Genomic DNA, 20,669 nt, shown 5'->3' on the forward strand with positions numbered 1-20,669 from the left:
TTCCTAACAATCCCTCCCCCCCCCCCCCCCCCAACCTGTAGCATTACTTTTAGCAATTACCTGGATGGTGTCCTAGGACTGGGGTTGAGCTGGTACAGGAGGACAGAGCGCACATGAGGAGAGACTGGAGAGCGGGTACAGGAAGAGAGCGCGTACATGAGGAGAGACTGGAGAGCGGGTACAGGAAGAGAGCGCGCACATGAGGAGAGACTGGAGAGCGCGTACAGGAGGAGAGCACGCAAGGCGTAGCGTCTTCACATCACGTGCAGGCGAGTTCCAATTGGTGCGGAGTGCAGCGCCGGCGGCTGTGAGTATCAGCTGCCGGAGGGGATCACAGTGCTGTGCCGCGCCGCAGATCGGTCATAGAGATATGATCTGTGGCGGGTGGCAGGGGGCCCTCTCAGACAGGGGGGCCCGGGGTACTTAACCCCAATGACCCCCCCCTTAATCCGGCTCTGGGTAGATGTATTGCCTTCCGCAGTAGCACCAGTAACAGCATCTCACAAATGCCAACTCGTTCCTAGGCACACAGCTGACAACCTCTTACAGAAACTGAGGCACATCATCGCACAATGGCTTACCCCACTTAGACTCTCTTGGGGATTTGTGATATCTGACAAAGCCACCAATATTGTGCTTGCATTATATCTGGACAAATTCCAGCGCATCTCATGTTTTGCACATACAATTAATTTGGTGGTGCAGAATTTTTGGAAAAACAACAGGGGCGTGCAGGAGATGCTGTCGGTGGCCCGAAAAATTGCAGGCCACTTTCGACATTCAGCAACTGCGTGCCGAAGACTGGAGGACCAGCAAACACTCCTGAACCTGCCCTGCCATCACCTGAAGCAAGAGGTGGTAACGAGGTGTAATTCAACACACTATATGCTTCAGAGGGTGGACAAACAGGAAAAAGGTCATTCAAGTCTATACATCCAGCTATGATATAGGCAAAGGAGGGGGAACGCACCTGACTCAAGTGCAGTGGAAAATGATTTCCCTGTTGTGCAAGGTTCTCCAACCCTTTGAACTTGCCACACGTGAAGTCAGTTCAGACACTGCCAGCTTGAGTCAGGTCATTCCCCTCATCAGGCTTTTGCACAAGCAGCTGGAGAAATTGAAGGAGGAGCTAAGATGGAGCCAGTAACCTTGTCAGCGATCAGTGTAGGAGGTTACTTCCACAAAAGGTGGAGAAGATTATTTTCATCAAAATGAATTATAAATTCCTCCAGGAAGACCTTTACCAGCAATTGCCTCCAGAAAGTACACAGGGACATGTGATGGTGGATTCCAGTGGGGACGAAATAATACTCTGTGAGGATGAGGATGGGCCTAATTCAGATCATTTTTCTGAGAAATTGCAGTTGTCTGCAAGTAGAAAGGCGACACCCAAATGCATCACAGATCGCTATCCACTCGCAGATGCATACACAAGTACCGGAACATCAAAGAATCTTTGCCGTCTGAGCAAATATAAGTAGGTCTAAGGCTGCCAGTAATCTGCGATTGAGATGGCCTGTAAGTGAGCTGTGCTGACTTCAGGGACCCTCCCCAAAAATGTCTGGGCACGCCTGTGTTTTTTCTGACACACCCAGAAAATGTCAGGTTTCCGCACAGAAACGCCGGATTCTTGTTAGTCTAAGAGCGGCTACATTGTGATCTGTATGCAATTTCTGTCACTATTACCCCTCACACAAGCGCACTGTGAATGCTACGCATGTGCAGTCATTGAATAATTGCTCAATTTCCGATTTTTCTGAATAGAGATCCATGCTGAATTAGGCTCAATGTGATATATGGCAATAACAAACCTGTCAGCTGTCAGAAGAAATGGTAATTGATAAATTCCCTGGTATCACAGTTACAAATCCATTCTTGACCCTACAGGGTAAACTAACTAAGGTGGGAGTTTTCAAAACTGGTGATGTTGCTCATAGCAACCAATCAGATTCTACTTAACATTTATCTAGCTGCTTCTAGAAGATAATAGATCATAGAATCTGATTGGTTGCTATGGGCAACATCACCAGTTCTAAAAAAAACTTCCAGCTTAGTAAATTTACCCCTACTTCTCCAGTCACTAATTCAGGAAAGTGTTTGGATAAGGACTTTAGGCAACCAAGCCAAAATTGCCAATATCACTTAAATCTCCTGTCTCCTCCTCATAAAAATGGAAATGTTTGGTTTTGTGCATTCTGATGGTTATAAATCATAACAAAGTCATGAAAAAACACCTTGATGCTGTTTAAGAGCAGGTTTCATAGTATAGACACAGATCCCCTTCAATAAATTAATTGTATTCAGTGCTGCTAATAATTGTGGGGGTCATTCCGAGTTGTTCGCTCGCTAGCAGTTTTTAGCAGCCGTGCAAACGCTATGCTGCCGCCCACTGGGGAGTGTATTTTAGCTTAGCATAAGTGCGAACGCATGTGCAGCCGAGCTCTGTAAAAAAAGTTTGTGCAGTTTCAGAGTAGCTCTGAACCTACTCAGCGCTTGCGATCACATCAGCCTATTCCTGTCCGGATTTGATTTCATACACCCGCCGAGCGAACGCCCAGCCACGACTGCGTTTTTTCAGACACGCCTACGTTTTTGCAAACACTCCCTGAAAACGGTCAGTTGACACCCAGAAACGCCCCCTTCCTGTCAATCTTCTTGCGGCCGTCAGTGCGACTGAAAACTTTGCTAGAACCTGTGCACAACCACAACGGTCTTTGTACCCGTACAACGCGCGTGCACATTGCAGCGCATACATGCCGATTTTTAGCCTGATTGCTGCGCTGCGAACAACGGCAGCTAGTGATCAACTCGGAATGACCCCCTGTATCCTATTGGGTGCAAGGTTTTGCCAGCAAAAAAACCTTGTTCCCAATTTAGGATTACCACAGGTATACGTGCTCCCTATACCTGCAGTATCCAATTGAAAAAAAAAAAATGCACGCTTGGTTTTCTGCTTTGAAATTTTTTTTTTAATACTTACCTCTGTGGTATCTGTAGCTCTGCAGAAGACCAAACTGTTGGGATCCAGAAAAAAGACAACACTTTAGGAAAGGTGACTAAGTAAGGACTCATTAAGCTAACTGGAAACTTTCAATTGCTTAATTAGTCATTAAAGGGGGTTTACAAGTGGTTCCAGTGCAAGACCCATCAATTTGACTTGCTCTGGGGGTGCTAGAAAAAAGATGCAGTGATTTCTACAGAAACCATTGCGGCTCATTTTCTCTCCTTCAATTGAATAGGAAAAACCCTGCACCACGGGATTTTTCAAATATGTGCATATAATTGAATATGCCCTTAAATCTAATCCCCATACAGGCAGATTTTCATTTATCATACATGCATATCATCAAAACATGCAAGTATTTGGTGATATAGGGTCTAATTCAGATGCAGTTGGAGTGGCTATCGCTGCTGCTTACATGGAAGCGTCACGCCTCCTGCTTGCATTAGTGATCCCAGCTGCATCCTAGGATGCAGCAACGGATTACCTGCTACATCATCGGCCAGATGCATGACACATGGGTCACACAAGCCGGCGGCCACAGCTCCTACCTAGAGGCAAGGAAATCTCCATCTTCCACCGCCCCCAAACAGTTGCAGACTGCTCAATGACACAGGAGATGTACTGCACATGCGCAGTACAAGTCCGATGCAGAGCACTAAACATTGATATTTTGCATCATGCACACAGTTCCCAATGTTGTTACATTCATTTCATTTAGGAAATTTTAGGGCCTAGTTCAGACCTGACATGCGGGAGGACACCCAGCACAGGGCTAGTCCGCCCCGCATGTCAGGCCCGACCCCCCCCCCCCCCTTCCCCCGCACAAGTACAAAAGCATCGCACAGCGGCTATGCTTTTGTACTGGAAGAGTAGCTCCCAGCCAGAGCAGCTCCTACGTGCAGCTCCCCAACGCAGCGCAGCTCCCCTAATGGTCCGGGCACACCTGAGTTGCCGGGACTGCACCCCATAAACGGCGTCCAAGCGCAGCTGGCCTGCCTCCTCCCGCCCAGCGACAGCCTCTGCCTGTCAATCAGGCACAGGTGATCGCAGGGCTAAGACATCCGTTGGCTGTCTGGCATGTGCCGGCGCGCTGCGGCGCCAGCACATGCGCAGTTCAGACCTGATCGCTGCTGTGCGAAAACGCACAGCAGCAATCAGGTCTGAATCAGCCCCCTTTGAACAACTTCAATGCAAAAAAAAATGTAATTGATGTTGTAAGAAAATTCTTAGATATATTGGTTGTTGGGCTACTGTATATTAACTCTTTGACTGCCAAAGTGGAGTCGTAAACTATTGATTGTTAGATGGCACTGTGTTAGATTTTGCTTATGTACTAAAAAGCTGTGGTATAACATTTTGTGGGTCCTCGATGGGATGCTCAGATTTGGCCATCTAGTGGGCTCAATAGCAGAGATGATAGATCTTTCTCTGACCTTCAAATTACTCTTAATTTAATAAATGTTTGGAAAATTCATACAGTACCTTCTTTATCTGCCTTGTTAAAGACCCCCCTGTACATTTCAGTTTTGTAAGTTTAACAAAGTACTTGGGATCCATCTCCTCTTCTGTACACAACAATGCATTAGAGAACTGGAAATGGCTATAAAGGGATAGCTCTTCATAGCGTAAAACTGTTGACACTTTGTTAAACCACATACATATCCTTCTTTGTCTACCTTGAGGAAAACTAAGGTTCAAACGCGTTGGTGAATAAAGATGGATATAACTGCTCCCAAGAACCTGACAAGGGACTACACTCCATTGAAGGTGACTTACTTGGGGAGGAACATCTAACCTTTTCATGTGTGAATACTATAGTGCCTTCATGAAAGCCAAGTGGGGTAACCTTTACCTGTGGTGGTAAATGTTTTATATTATATGTGGTTTAATAAAGTGTCAACAGTTTTATGCTATGAGGAGCTATCCCTTTTGATTTTATTTGCGTTATTATGTTAATGTATACTGTGGAATGGTGGAAGATGACCTAATATGCAGGATACAGTATCCTTCACCTTACATTGAGAATTGTAGCTAAGTTATTAGCCAAAAACATACATTTAAACCCAAATGTATCATGTAAACTTTAAGTTTAGCTAAAATTCAGAGCACATATATCATCATCAAGTAGACTGGCACTGTGACTATGGGGAGCACAAAGATGCCCTTCCTATAGTACATATCTTAAAGATACATGCTAGAGTAGGTTAATACAGAAAAGAATGGTGGTTGCTTCATGTCTGGATTAAAAACATGTTGGTTTGTTTCTATTAAAACTGTAAGAAGTCAGAGGGCGTGACATCTAGGATCATAAGCAAACCATAGTAGCCTACCCTCCCGCATTCTGCAGGAGACTCCCTGAAACAGCAGCCATCTCCCTCACTCCCTGAAATCTCCCTGATTGCACCTTATCCCCATTCTGTAGCTGTTACATTCTTTGGGGTAGGGGGGGGGGGGGGGGGGGGGGGGAATAAATCAGAGATACATACATTCAAATAGGCTCATCAGTGCCATTTCACTGTATTGGTTGTTATATGGCACAATGATCCCTATGGCTACATGAATTTTAAATCAGTTTTCTTGTGGCCACTTACAGAATATGGAACCTCTTGTAAAAAAAATAAACACAAACAAAGCCTGCAAAATATCAGTGTCGTTTTATCAACAAGTAGATGTTACTAACTTTGGGGCTCATTTACATTTGGATCATGTAAGTCATGTTTATGACACGCCTCTCAGATGTAGAAGTATACATCAGCGCTGGGAGGTGTTACTGTAACAATCTCCCTGAAATGCTTTTTCAAAAGTAGGCAAGTATGAAGCAAACTCTCTTAGCGCTGTTAAAGATTATTGTAATATGTTGATGTCCCCATCTCACAAGTGCCCATGGAAATAGCAGCTGTCCTGGCTCTGGATCAGTGATAAATAGGTATTTATCACATAATAATCAGGCCCCTAATGATTATGGGTAATGACATTGCTTTTACTCGTGGAAACAACAAGACAGTAAACAGTGTACAAGTTAAAAGCCCTAACAGAACCAGAGACAATGTAACTGTTATGTAGGGTTATCATATTTTACTTAGAACTACTTTTAACTTAACTAAAGTACTATGTATAACAGTGATATTTATGAATATGCCACCAATATTTACCATAGTTTACCTCTCTGGCAATGTCCCTGGGCCTAATTCAGACCTGATCGCTAGCAAATGATTTTTGTACTGCTGTGATCAGATAGTCGCCGCCTACAGGGAGTGTATTTTAGCTGTGTAAGTGTGCGAACGCATGTGTAGCAGAGCTGTACAAACAGATTTTGTGCAGTCTCTGTGTAACCCAGGACTTACTCAGCCGCTGCGATCACAGCAGCCTGTCCGGGACCGGAATTGACGCCAAGAACCCTTCCTGCAAACGCATGGACACGCCTGCGTCTTTCCAGACACTCCCTGAAAATGGTCAGTTGACACCCACAAACGCCTTCTTCTTGTTAATCTCCTTGCAATTACCCGTGCGAGCGAATCCATCGCACAAACCCATCGCTGAGCGTTGATCCGCTTTGTACCCATGTGACGCACCTGCACATTGCGGTGCATACGCAGTTTGGACCTAATCTCCCGCTGTGCAAAAATGCACAGCAGCGATCAGGTCTACTCTGAATTACCCCCTCAGTCTATAAGGGTGGCAGGACACCACGCCATAAAAACAAGTGCTCACTTATACAGATATTTTATTAGATTTGCCATTTGAGGGAGATGTGGAACCGATGCACCATTATTCTCAATTCTCATCAAGGACAAGCCTTTACTTCTAGCTTCCAGCACCCAGTTCATTAGTCTGCCTTTACATTAGCAATGCATCTCGCAGACTGGGACATACATTCAGGGGAGGCAGAAGTAATTTATAATACATATTCTGTGTCACAGATTTCTGATTTGTATTTTTATAAACATGGTTGCCAACACAAGCTAAATGTGGATGGGAGGCATTGAGAGCTGCGGGCAGTAAAAGCCCATTGAAAGAGTGAGGAGAAGCGAAACCAGCACACCAGACTCAGTGACAGGGATGTGCCTTGCCCTTCACCCCTCATCAAGGCAGACCCCCCCTCAGTGAGGCAGATGTGATTAGACAGTGAATCCAGCACTGAGCTGTACCCGGCTGTCTCTGTGCTGATCCCCAGCTTTCTCCTTTCCTAGGTGCTGACCTGGTGACTTGCTGTGACACTTTATCTACTCTGTGACTTATCTAGGGTCTTGCTTTAGCCCTTTATCACTGTGCTGATCAAGCCAAGACCAATTAGATGGTGGGCTGAGGCGATCAGGGCGCACACACCCGCACACCTATACCAATGGCAGGAGTAGCACAGTTATTGGGGGCGGAGGGCTCTGGTTCCCTGCATCCGGCTGCTACAGCCAAGCACTTGAAGAACTTCCATTTGCTGCTTCCTCTTCTCTGAGCATCACAGCAGCAGAGAGAGCAGCTGGAAGCAACTGAGATCCCTGGGCTCTGTGCACTGCTATTTCAGTAGTGTGGCGATATACATCTCACATTAATAAATACAGCTGCAGGTGTAGAGGCTGCATCAAAAGAAATCAAGATCCACTGGAACCTGTGCAGCCACTAATTGCCTCTACAAAGTGTTTAACAGGATTTATCTCCACTTTGGGATTGGTAGGTGACATAAAACTGAACTGGGATATTGTAGGCTCCACATATAGGTAATCAGTGACTGGCTCAGGTGAGTAAGAGGGATGCCCAGGGCTAGGCTGCTTGCTGTCAGGTGCAGGGTGATGTCAGGAGCAGGCTGCGTGTCTGCTCCACCTTTAGTTTCCTAACCCTCGGCTGTTGCCTGTGGATGTGTGTTACTGATGAGCAGTAATCTGAGAACCTCCTGCTCTCTCTCATAAACACGCACACACGCACGCACACACACACACACACACACACACACACACTAGAGATGAGCGGGTTCGGTTCCTCTGAATCCGAACCCGCCCGAACTTCAGGTTTTTTACACGGGTCCGAGCAGGCTCGGATCTTCCCGCCTTGCTCGGCTAACCCGAGCGCGCCCGAACGTCATCATCACGCTGTCGGATTCTCGCGAGGCTCGGATTCTATCGCGAGACTCGGATTCTATATAAGGAGCCGCGCGTCGCCGCCATTTTCACACGTGCATTGAGATTGATAGGGAGAGGACGTGGCTGGCGTCCTCTCCGTTTAGAGAAGAGAGAGACACAGTATTTTCGGGGAGCATTATTAGGAGGAGTACTACTGTATACTACTATACTACTTGCTGAAGTGATATTTATAGATTAGATAGTGTGACTGTAAGTGTATTATCTGACTTGTGGGGGAGACACTGACAGTGGGGAGCAGTTAGAGTCTGAGAGCAGGACTCAGGAGTACATATAACGTACAGTGCACACTTTTGCTGCCAGAGTCAGTGCCACACTGCCATTGTTGTGACCACACTGACCACCAGTATAATAATATATTTTGTGATTGTCTGCTTAGGCCTCGGAGTACTAGTTGCAATTTGCAACGTGACCTGAAGTGACCACCAGTTTAATAATCAATCACCACCAGTTTAATATATATATATATATATATATATATATATAATATTGTATGCCACCTACCCGTGGTTTTTTTTTTTTCATTCTTCTTTATACATACTACTATAGTAGCTTACTGTAGCAGTCTGCGGTGCTGCTGAGCTGACAGTGTCCAGCAGGTCCGTCATCAGTCATCATTACCTAATAAATATATTATCTACCTGTCCGGCTGCAGTACTAGTGATATTATATATACATACATATATATATATTGATTTCATCTCATTATCAATCATCCAGTCTATATTAGCAGCAGACACAGTACGTTAGTCCACGGCTGTAGCTACCTCTGTGTCGGCACTCGGCAGTCCATCCATAATTGTATACCACCTACCCGTGTTTTTTTTTTTTCTTTCTTCTTTGTACATTCTACTATAGTATAGTAGCTTACTGTAGCAGTCTGCGGTGCTGCTGAGCTGACAGTGTCCAGCAGGTCCGTCATCAGTCATAATTACCTAATAAATATATTATCTACCTGTCCGGCTGCAGTACTAGTGATATTATATATATATATACATATATATATATTGATTTCATCTCATTATCATCCAGTCTATATTAGCAGCAGACACAGTACGGTAGTCCACGGCTGTAGCTACCTCTGTGTCGGCACTCGGCAGTCCATCCATAAGTATACTAGTATCCATCCATCTCCATTGTTTACCTGAGGTGCCTTTTAGTTGTGCCTATTAAAATATGGAGAACAAAAATGTTGAGGTTCCAAAATTAGGGAAAGATCAAGATCCACTTCCACCTCGTGCTGAAGCTGCTGCCACTAGTCATGGCCGAGACGATGAAATGCCAGCAACGTCGTCTGCCAAGGCCGATGCCCAATGTCATAGTACAGAGCATGTCAAATCCAAAACACCAAATATCAGTAAAAAAAGGACTCCAAAACCTAAAATAAAATTGTCGGAGGAGAAGCGTAAACTTGTCAATATGCCATTTACCACACGGAGTGGCAAGGAACGGCTGAGGCCCTGGCCTATGTTCATGGCTAGTGGTTCAGCTTCACATGAGGATGGAAGCACTCAGCCTCTCGCTAGAAAACTGAAAAGACTCAAGCTGGCAAAAGCACCGCAAAGAACTGTGCGTTCTTCGAAATCCCAAATCCACAAGGAGAGTCCAATTGTGTCGGTTGCGATGCCTGACCTTCCCAACACTGGACGTGAAGAGCATGCGCCTTCCACCATTTGCACGCCCCCTGCAAGTGCTGGAAGGAGCACCCGCAGTCCAGTTCCTGATAGTCAGATTGAAGATGTCAGTGTTGAAGTACACCAGGATGAGGAGGATATGGGTGTTGCTGGCGCTGGGGAGGAAATTGACCAGGAGGATTCTGATGGTGAGGTGGTTTGTTTAAGTCAGGCACCCGGGGAGACACCTGTTGTCCGTGGGAGGAATATGGCCGTTGACATGCCTGGTGAAAATACCCAAAAAATCAGCTCTTCAGTGTGGAGGTATTTCAACAGAAAAGCGGACAACAGGTGTCAAGCCGTGTGTTGCCTTTGTCAAGCTGTAATAAGTAGGGGTAAGGACGTTAACCACCTCGGAACATCCTCCCTTATACGTCACCTGCAGCGCATTCATAATAAGTCAGTGACAAGTTCAAAAACTTTGGGTGACAGCGGAAGCAGTCCACTGACCAGTAAATCCCTTCCTCTTGTAACCAAGCTCACGCAAACCACCCCACCAACTCCCTCAGTGTCAATTTCCTCCTTCCCCAGGAATGCCAATAGTCCTGCAGGCCATGTCACTGGCAATTCTGACGATTCCTCTCCTGCCTGGGATTCCTCCGATGCATCCTTGCGTGTAACGCCTACTGCTGCTGGCGCTGCTGTTGTTGCTGCTGGGAGTCGATGGTCATCCCAGAGGGGAAGTCGGAAGACCACTTGTACTACTTCCAGTAAGCAATTGACTGTCCAACAGTCCTTTGCGAGGAAGATGAAATATCACAGCAGTCATCCTGCTGCAAAGCGGATAACTGAGGCCTTGACAACTATGTTGGTGTTAGACGTGCGTCCGGTATCCGCCGTTAGTTCACAGGGAACTACACAATTTCTTGAGGTAGTGTGCCCCCGTTACCAAATACCATCTAGGTTCCACTTCTCTAGGCAGGCGATACCAAAAATGTACACAGACCTCAGAAAAAGACTCACCAGTGTCCTAAAAAATGCAGCTGTACCCAATGTCCACTTAACCACGGACATGTGGACAAGTGGAGCAGGGCAGGGTCAGGACTATATGACTGTGACAGCCCACTGGGTAGATGTATGGACTCCCGCCGCAAGAACAGCAGCGGCGGCACCAGTAGCAGCATCTCGCAAATGTCAACTCTTTCCTAGGCAGGCTACGCTTTGTATCACCGCTTTCCAGAATACGCACACAGCTGAAAACCTCTTACGGCAACTGAGGAAGATCATCGCGGAATGGCTTACCCCAATTGGACTCTCCTGTGGATTTGTGGCATCGGACAACGCCAGCAATATTGTGTGTGCATTAAATATGGGCAAATTCCAGCACGTCCCATGTTTTGCACATACCTTGAATTTGGTGGTGCAGAATTTTTTAAAAAACGACAGGGGCGTGCAAGAGATGCTGTCGGTGGCCAGAAGAATTGCGGGACACTTTCGGCATACAGGCACCACGTACAGAAGACTGGAGCACCACCAAAAACTACTGAACCTGCCCTGCCATCATCTGAAGCAAGAAGTGGTAACGAGGTGGAATTCAACCCTCTATATGCTTCAGAGGTTGGAGGAGCAGCAAAAGGCCATTCAAGCCTATACAATTGAGCACGATATAGGAGGTGGAATGCACCTGTCTCAAGTGCAGTGGAGAATGATTTCAACGTTGTGCAAGGTTCTGATGCCCTTTGAACTTGCCACACGTGAAGTCAGTTCAGACACTGCCAGCCTGAGTCAGGTCATTCCCCTCATCAGGCTTTTGCAGAAGAAGCTGGAGACATTGAAGGAGGAGCTAACACGGAGCGATTCCGCTAGGCATGTGGGACTTGTGGATGGAGCCCTTAATTCGCTTAACAAGGATTCACGGGTGGTCAATCTGTTGAAATCAGAGCACTACATTTTGGCCACCGTGCTCGATCCTAGATTTAAAGCCTACCTTGGATCTCTCTTTCCGGCAGACACAAGTCTGCTGGGGTTGAAAGACCTGCTGGTGAGAAAATTGTCAAGTCAAGCGGAACGCGACCTGTCAACATCTCCTCCTTCACATTCTCCCGCAACTGGGGGTGCGAGGAAAAGGCTCAGAATTCCGAGCCCACCCGCTGGCGGTGATGCAGGGCAGTCTGGAGCGACTGCTGATGCTGACATCTGGTCCGGACTGAAGGACCTGACAACGATTACGGACATGTCGTCTACTGTCACTGCATATGATTCTCTCACCATTGAAAGAATGGTGGAGGATTATATGAGTGACCGCATCCAAGTAGGCACGTCACACAGTCCGTACTTCTACTGGCAGGAAAAAGAGGCAATTTGGAGGCCCTTGCACAAACTGGCTTTATTCTACCTAAGTTGCCCTCCCACAAGTGTGTACTCCGAAAGAGTGTTTAGTGCCGCCGCTCACCTTGTCAGCAATCGGCGTACGAGGTTACATCCAGAAAATGTGGAGAAGATGATGTTCATTAAAATGAATTATAATCAATTCCTCCGTGGAGACATTGACCAGCAGCAATTGCCTCCACAAAGTACACAGGGAGCTGAGATGGTGGATTCCAGTGGGGACGAATTGATAATCTGTGAGGAGGGGGATGTACACGGTGATATATCGGAGGATGATGATGAGGTGGACATCTTGCCTCTGTAGAGCCAGTTTGTGCAAGGAGAGATTAATTGCTTCTTTTTTGGTGGGGGTCCAAACCAACCCGTCATTTCAGTCACAGTCGTGTGGCAGACCCTGTCACTGAAATGATGGGTTGGTTAAAGTGTGCATGTCCTGTTTATACAACATAAGGGTGGGTGGGAGGGCCCAAGGACAATTCCATCTTGCACCTCTTTTTTCTTTAATTTTTCTTTGCGTCATGTGCTGTTTGTGGAATGTTTTTTGGAAGGGCCATCCTGCGTGACACTGCAGTGCCACTCCTAGATGGGCCCGGTGTTTGTGTCGGCCACTAGGGTCGCTTATCTTACTCACACAGCTACCTCATTGCGCCTCTTTTTTTCTTTGCGTCATGTGCTGTTTGGGGAGGGTTTTTTGGAAGGGCCATCCTGCGTGACACTGCAGTGCCACTCCTAGATGGGCCCGGTGTTTGTGTCGGCCACTAGGGTCGCTTATCTTACTCACACAGCTACCTCATTGCGCCTCTTTTTTTCTTTGCGTCATGTGCTGTTTGGGGAGGGTTTTTTGGAAGGGCCATCCTGCGTGACACTGCAGTGCCACTCCTAGATGGGCCCGGTGTTTGTGTCGGCCACTAGGGTCGCTTATCTTACTCACACAGCTACCTCATTGCGCCTCTTTTTTTCTTTGCGTCATGTGCTGTTTGGGGAGGGTTTTTTGGAAGGGACATCCTGCGTGACACTGCAGTGCCACTCCTAGATGGGCCCGGTGTTTGTGTCGGCCACTAGGGTCGCTTATCTTACTCACACAGCTACCTCATTGCGCCTCTTTTTTTCTTTGCGTCATGTGCTGTTTGGGGAGGGTTTTTTGGAAGGGACATCCTGCGTGACACTGCAGTGCCACTCCTAGATGGGCCCGGTGTTTGTGTCGGCCACTAGGGTCGCTTATCTTACTCACACAGCTACCTCATTGCGCCTCTTTTTTTCTTTGCGTCATGTGCTGTTTGGGGAGGGTTTTTTGGAAGGGACATCCTGCGTGACACTGCAGTGACACTCCTAGATGGGCCCGGTGTTTGTGTCGGCCACTAGGGTCGCTTATCTTACTCACACAGCTACCTCATTGCGCCTCTTTTTTTCTTTGCGTCATGTGCTGTTTGGGGAGGGTTTTTTGGAAGGGACATCCTGCGTGACACTGCAGTGACACTCCTAGATGGGCCCGGTGTTTGTGTCGGCCACTAGGGTCGCTTAGCTTAGTCATCCAGCGACCTAGGTGCAAATTTTAGGACTAAAAATAATATTGTGAGGTGTGAGGTATTCAGAATAGATTGAAAATGAGTGTAAATTATGGTTTTTGAGGTTAATAATACTTTGGGATCAAAATGACCCCCAAATTCTATGATTTAAGCTGTTTTTTAGTGTTTTTTGAAAAAAACACCCGAATCCAAAACACACCCGAATCCAACAAAAAAAATTCGGTGAGGTTTTGCCAAAACGCGGTCGAACCCAAAACACGGCCGCGGAACCGAACCCAAAACCAAAACACAAAACCCGAAAAATTTCCGGCGCTCATCTCTAACACACACACACACACACACACACACACACACGCTGCTGCTGCTACAGCCACTGTCTGAGAGGAACAGTAGTTTGCAGGAATCTATGACCTGCAAACTTTCTTTGTTCTAGGAATAGGATTGCCACCTAGCAACAGCTGGTGGGTTAGGTGGTCAAGCCTCCCCGATGGTGCAGGAAAGGTAAAGTGAAAGGAACTTTCACAAACTTTTCCCACAACTCTAGGTAGCAGGTCCGATGCACACCGTGGTGTTCGCGTATGCAGGTCACATGCACACCGGATCCCGTTCCCTAGCTCAGTTGTACAGAAGCTTGTTGATGGCAATCCCAAGGTAGAACAATGAGGAGGAAATACCCAAAGTCTGTTTCATGATGAAAAATTACAGTGCAGTGAGATTCAACATGAAGGTGTTTACTGATAATTTGAGAAATCTTAACTTCACAAAAAATAAGATTTTACTCACCGGTAATTCTATTTCTCGTAGTCCGTAGTGGATGCTGGGACTCCGTAAGGACCATGGGGATTAGCGGCTCCGCAGGAGACTGGGCACAACTAAAGAAAGCTTTAGGACTACCTGGTGTGCACTGGCTCCTCCCACTAAGACCCTCCTCCAGACCTCAGTTAGGACACTGTGCCCGGAAGAGCTGACACAAATAGGAAGGATTTTGAATCCCGGGTAAGACTCATACCAGCCACACCAATCACACCGTATAACTCGTGATACTATACCCAGTTAACAGTATGAAATATAACTGAGCCTCTCAACAGATGGCTCAACAATAACCCTTTAGTTAGGCAATAACTAAATACAAGTATTGCAGACAATCCGCACTTGGGATGGGCGCCCAGCATCCTCTACGGACTACGAGAAATAGATTTACCGGTGAGTAAAATCTTATTTTCTCTGACGTCCGAAGTGGATGCTGGGAACTCCGTAAGGACCATGGGGATTATACCAAAGCTCCCAAACGGGCGGGAGAGTGCGGATGACTCTGCAGCACCGAATGAGAGAACTCCAGGTCCTCCTCAGCCAGGGTATCAAACTTGTAGACTGTTGCAAAAATGTTTGAACCCGACCAAGTAATAGCTCGGCAAAGTTGTAAAGCCGAGACCCCTCGGGCAGCCGCCCAAGAAGAGCCCACTTTCCTCGTGGAATGGGCTTTTACAGATTTAGGGTGCGGCAGTCCAGCCGCAGCATGTGCAAGTTGAATCGTGCTACAGATCCAGCGAGCAATAGTCTGCTTAGAAGCAGGAGCACCTAGCTTGTTGGGTGCATACAGGATAAATAGCGAGTCAGTTTTCCTGACTCCAGCCGTCCTGGAAACATATACTTTTCAGGGCCCTGACTATGTCCATTAACTTGGAATCCTCCAAGTCCCAAGTAGCCGCAGGCACCACAATAGGTTGGTTCACATGAAAAACTGATACCACCCAGGGACGTGCAGTCAGGGGAGGCAGGGGAGGCAGTGCCTCCCCTGTCATTAATCAGTAAAATAATGTAAAGAAGATATTTATGACACATATTTTGTGTCATAATTATCTGCTTTAGCCTTTACATTATTTTAATCTTTTTAATTTACTAAAAAACTTCCTGTAATGTGATTCGGAGGCACTGCTGTCAGTGCCTCCCGCTAGCAATGTTAAGTGGCCGGAAGCGGGGGGCGGGGCTAAGCTTTGGGCAGTAAAAGCCCATTAAAAAAACCATCAGAAGCGGCACTAGTATAAGTGCCTCTGTGACAGGGGGCGTGCTTTCAGTCTAAATGAAAGCACGCCCCTGTCACTAACAGTGATGTAATTGGCCAGTCGCGGAGATGGAGGGGGGACGACGACGAAGAGACACAGCGTGCGGCCTATTAGCTCCCCACAGCGGCCACAGCAGCTGCCTATTAGCTCCCCACCCTCCCATCCCCGGGTAATGCAGTCCAGCCAGAAGCAGAGAGATAGGAGCCGCCACTGCGATACTCTTTACACTCGGCAATCCCCCCCGCACGGCGCACGAACTCCTTGTCTGCCTGGTGTGAGGCAGCCAGAGCAGAGGAGCCTCACACCAGGCAGACGGGGAGTCCGGGCGGCGTGCGCGCGGTGGTGGTGGTGGGGCGGTTGTATCGCAGTGGCGGCTCCTATCTCCCCTCTGTATCTGGCCGGACTGCGTTACCGGGGGATGGGAGGGCGGGGAGCTAATCAGCGGCCGCACATGTGGATGTAGAATTATGAAAAACGACACACTTAAATAGCAGGGAGAGGTCGCGCCCGGTATCGAGAGCTACAGGTGAGGTGACATTGATGCTTATCTGCCCACTCATTCCCAGCACTGCTCCCATCCTGGTCCCCCCCCCCCCCCCCAGCTCAGCACCGTTACTCCCATCCTGCCCCACACCACTACTCCCATCCTGCCCAACACCCCCCCAGCTCAGCACCGTTACTCCCATCCTGCCCCACACCACTACTCCCATCCTGCCCAACACCCCCCCAGCTCAGCACCGTTACTCCCATCCTGCCCAACACCACTACTCCCATCCTGCCCAACACCCCCCCCAGCTCAGCACCGTTACTCCCATCCTGCCCCACACCACTACTCCCATCCTGCCCCCCTGCTCCGCACCACTACTGCCATCCTACCCCCCTGCTATGCACTACTACTCCCATCCTGCCCCCCTGCTCCGCACCACTACTGCCATCCTACCCCCCTGCTATGCACCACTACTCCCATCCTACCCCCCTGCTATGCACCACTACTCCCATCCTGCTCCCCCTGCTCTGCACCACTACTCCCATCCTGCCCCCTGCTATGCATCACTACTCCCATCCTACCCTCCCTGCTCTGCACCACTACTCCCATCCTACCACCTGCTATGCACCACTACTCCCATCCTGCCCTCCTGCTCCGCACCACTACTCCCATCCTACCCCCCTGCTATGCACCACTACTCCCATCCTACCCCCCTGCTATGCACCACTGCTCCCATCCTACCCCCCTGCTATGTACCACTGCTCTCATTCTGCCGCCCTGCTCTGCACCACTACTCCTACTATCCTGCCCCTTTGCCCCACACTTCTCCTCCTATCTTTCCTCCCTGAGCCACACTACTATTCCTCCTATCCTGCCCCTTTCTCTGAAGCTCTGTTGTATGATGATGACATTGGTTATATTCCTACACAAACAGGCATCTTCCGGATCATGTGATCTCCTACATGAATAGTGATTACCGACTGAAGACGCCGTCTGCAGAGGAAGGACATTTCTTCAGATGTTCCCCGTTATGAGAAGCCACCATATAGGTAAGGTGCATATTGAATAGAAAAGAATGCCAGTAGGCGGTGCTAGACACACCCGATAGGTAGGTGTTGCTAGACATGCCCAGTAGGTAGGTGGCACTAGACATGCCTCTACGATGGTGCACCCCCTAATAAAATGTGCTGCGCACACCGATGTGCGGCGGTGGAGAGTAGCGGGTACTTTAGTTTGTAATGGGCTGAGCTCACCCATGCATTATCAGGGACCCAAGGCTCAGGGCTGTACTTCTTATGTTGTATTCTATACTGCTGGTAGAGTGGGACAGTAATGTGCTCTCCCAGGCGTCACCCTCTTCCTGTCACCCTCTCACTGTCACCGACTGCTGTAACCCACAGCTGGCACCGACTGCTGGTACCCTCTCACTGTCACCCTCTCCCTGGCGTCGCCCTCTCGACATCACCCACAGCTGGCACTGACTGCTGTCACCATCTCCCTGTCACACTCTCCCTGTCAGCCACAGCTGGCCCCGACTGCTGTCACTCTCTCCCTGCCACCCTCTCCCTGGCGTCACCATCTTCCCGTCACCCACAGCTGGCACTGATGGCTGTCACCCTCTCCCTGTCACCCTCTCCCTGTCACACTCTCCCTGTCAGCCACAGCTGGCCCCGACTGCTGTCACTCTCTCCCTGCCACCCTCTCCCTGGCGTCACCATCTTCCCGTCACCCACAGCTGGCACTGACGGCTGTCACCCTCTCCCTGTCGTCACCCTCTCTCCATTACCCACAGCTGGCACAGACTGCTCTACCCTCTCACTATCACCCTCTACCTGGCGTCAACCTCTTCCTGTCAACCTCTCCTTGTTGTCCACAGCTGGCACCGACTGATGTCACCCTCTACCTGGCGTCACCCTCCCTCCGTCACCAACAGCTGGCACCAAGTCCAGTCACCCTCTCCCCCTCTTCCTGTCACCAACTCCCTGGCATCAACCTTTTCCTGTCACCCTCTCCCTGTGACCCACAGCTGGCACAGACTGCTGTCACTCGCTCCCTGTGACCCTCTTCCTGTCACCAGCTCCCTGGCATCATCCTCTCCCTGGCGTCACCCACTGCTGTCACCCTCTCTCTGTTACAAACTGCTGTCATCCTTTCCCTGGCGTCACCCACTGCTATCACCCTCTCACTGGCAACACCCTCACCCTGTCACCCTCTCCCTAGCATCACCCACTGCTGTCACCCACTGCTTCTCCCTGGAATCGCCCACTGCCTTTCTTTGTCTCCCACTGAGCCAGGGACAGCGGTGGTAGCAGGCATTGGCTTGGGTGCGGTGGCGGGCATTGGCGGGACACAGCAGACATTATGGCTGCAGTGCCTCACCAGCCACTGGGCTCACCGCACGCCACTGATACCACCTTAGGAAGGAATTGGGAACGAGTCCTCAATTCTGCCTTATCCATATAAAATACAGATAAGGGCTTTTGTATGACAAAGCCGCCAATTCTGATACACGCCTGGCCGACGCCACGGCCCACAGCATGACCACTTTCCACGTGAGGTATTGTAGCTCCACGGATTTAAGTGGCTCAACCCAATGCGACTTCAGGAAATCCAACACCACGTTGAGATCCCACGGTGCCACTTGAGGCACAAACGGGGGCTGACTATGCAGCACTCCCTTAACAAAAGTCCGAACTTCAGGCAGTGAAGCCAGTTCTATTTTGGAAGAAAATCGATAGAGCCGAAATCTGGACCTTCATGGAACCCAATTTTAGGCCCATAGTCACCTCTGACTGTAGGAAGTGCAGAAATCGACCTAGCTGAAAATCCTCCTTTGGGGCCTTCCTGGCCTCACAGCACGCAACATATTTCAACCATATGCGGTGATAATGGTTTGCGTTCACTTCTTTCCTAGCTTTAAATAGCGTAGGGATAACTTCCTCCGGAATGCTCTTTTCCTTCAGGATCCGGCGTTCAACCGCCATGCCGTCAAGCGCAGCCGCGGTACGTCTTGGAACAGACAGGCCCCCTGCTGCAGCAGGTCCTGTCTGAGCGGCAGAGGCCATGGGTCCTCTGAGATCATTTCTTGGAGTTCTGGTTACCAAGCTCTTCTTGGCCAACCCGGAACAATGAGTATAGTTCTTACTCCTCTCCTTCTTATTATTCTCATTACCCTGGGTAAGAGAGGCAGAGAAGGGAACACATACACCGACTGGTACACCCACGGTGTTACCAGAGCGTCCACAGCTATCGCCTGAGGGTCCCTTGACCTGGCGCAATATCTTTGTAGCTTTTTGTTGAGGCGGGACGCCATCATGTCCACCTGTGGCCTTTCCCAACGGTGTACAATCATTTGGAAAACTTCTGGATGAAGTCCCCACTCTCCCGGGTGGAGGTCGTGTCTTCTGAGAAAGTCTGCTTCTCAGTTGTCCACTCCGGGAATGAACACTGCTGACAGTGCTAACACATGATTTTCCGCCCATCGGAGAATCCTTGTGGCTTCTGCCATCGCCATCCTGCTTCTTGTGCCGCCCTGTCGGTTTACATGAGCGACCGCCGTGATGTTGTCTGACTGGATCAGCACCGGCCGGTGTTGAAGCAGGGGTCTAGCCTGACTTAGGGCATTGTAAATGGCCCTTAGTTCCAGAATATTTATGTGTAGGGAAGTCTCCTGACTTTTCCATAGCCTTGGAAGTTTCTTCCCTGTGTGACTGCCCCCCAGCCTCGAAGGCTGGCATCCGTGGTCACCAGGACCCAGTCCTGTATGCCGAATCTGCGGCCCCCTAGAAGATGAGCACTCTGCAGCCACCACAACAGCGACACCCTGGCCCTTGGAGACAGGGTTATCCGCCGATGCATCTGAAGATGCGACCCGGACCACTTGTCCAACAGATCCCACTGGAAAATCCTTGCATGGGACCTGGCGAATGGAATTTCTTCGTAAGAAGCTACCATACTTCCCAGGGCTCGCGTGCATTGATGCACCGACACCTGTATACGTATTAGGAGGTCTCTGTCTAGAGACGACAACTCCTTGGACTTCTCCTCCGGGAGAAACCCTTTTTATCCTGTTCTGTGTCCAGAACCATACCCAGGAACAGTAGACGCGTCGTAGGAACCAGCTGCGACTTTGGAATATTCAGAATCCAGCCGTGCTGTTGTAGCACTTCCCGAGATAGTGCTACTCCGCCGAACAACTGCTCCCTGGACCTCGCCTTTATAAGGAGATCGTCCAAGTACGGGATAATTATTTCGGCCATTAACTTGGTAAATACCTCGGTGCCGGGGACAGACCAACGGCAACGTCTGGAATTGGTAATGACAATCCTGTACCACAATTTTGAGGTACTCCTGGTGAAGAGGGTAAATAGGGACATGCAGGTAAGCATCCTTGATGTCCAGTGATAAATTCTCCAGGCTTGCAATAATCGCCCTGAGCGATTCCATTTTGAACTTGAAC

Source organism: Pseudophryne corroboree, chromosome 1 (genome assembly GCF_028390025.1).
Source record: "Pseudophryne corroboree isolate aPseCor3 chromosome 1, aPseCor3.hap2, whole genome shotgun sequence".
Lineage (NCBI taxonomy): Eukaryota > Metazoa > Chordata > Amphibia > Anura > Myobatrachidae > Pseudophryne > Pseudophryne corroboree.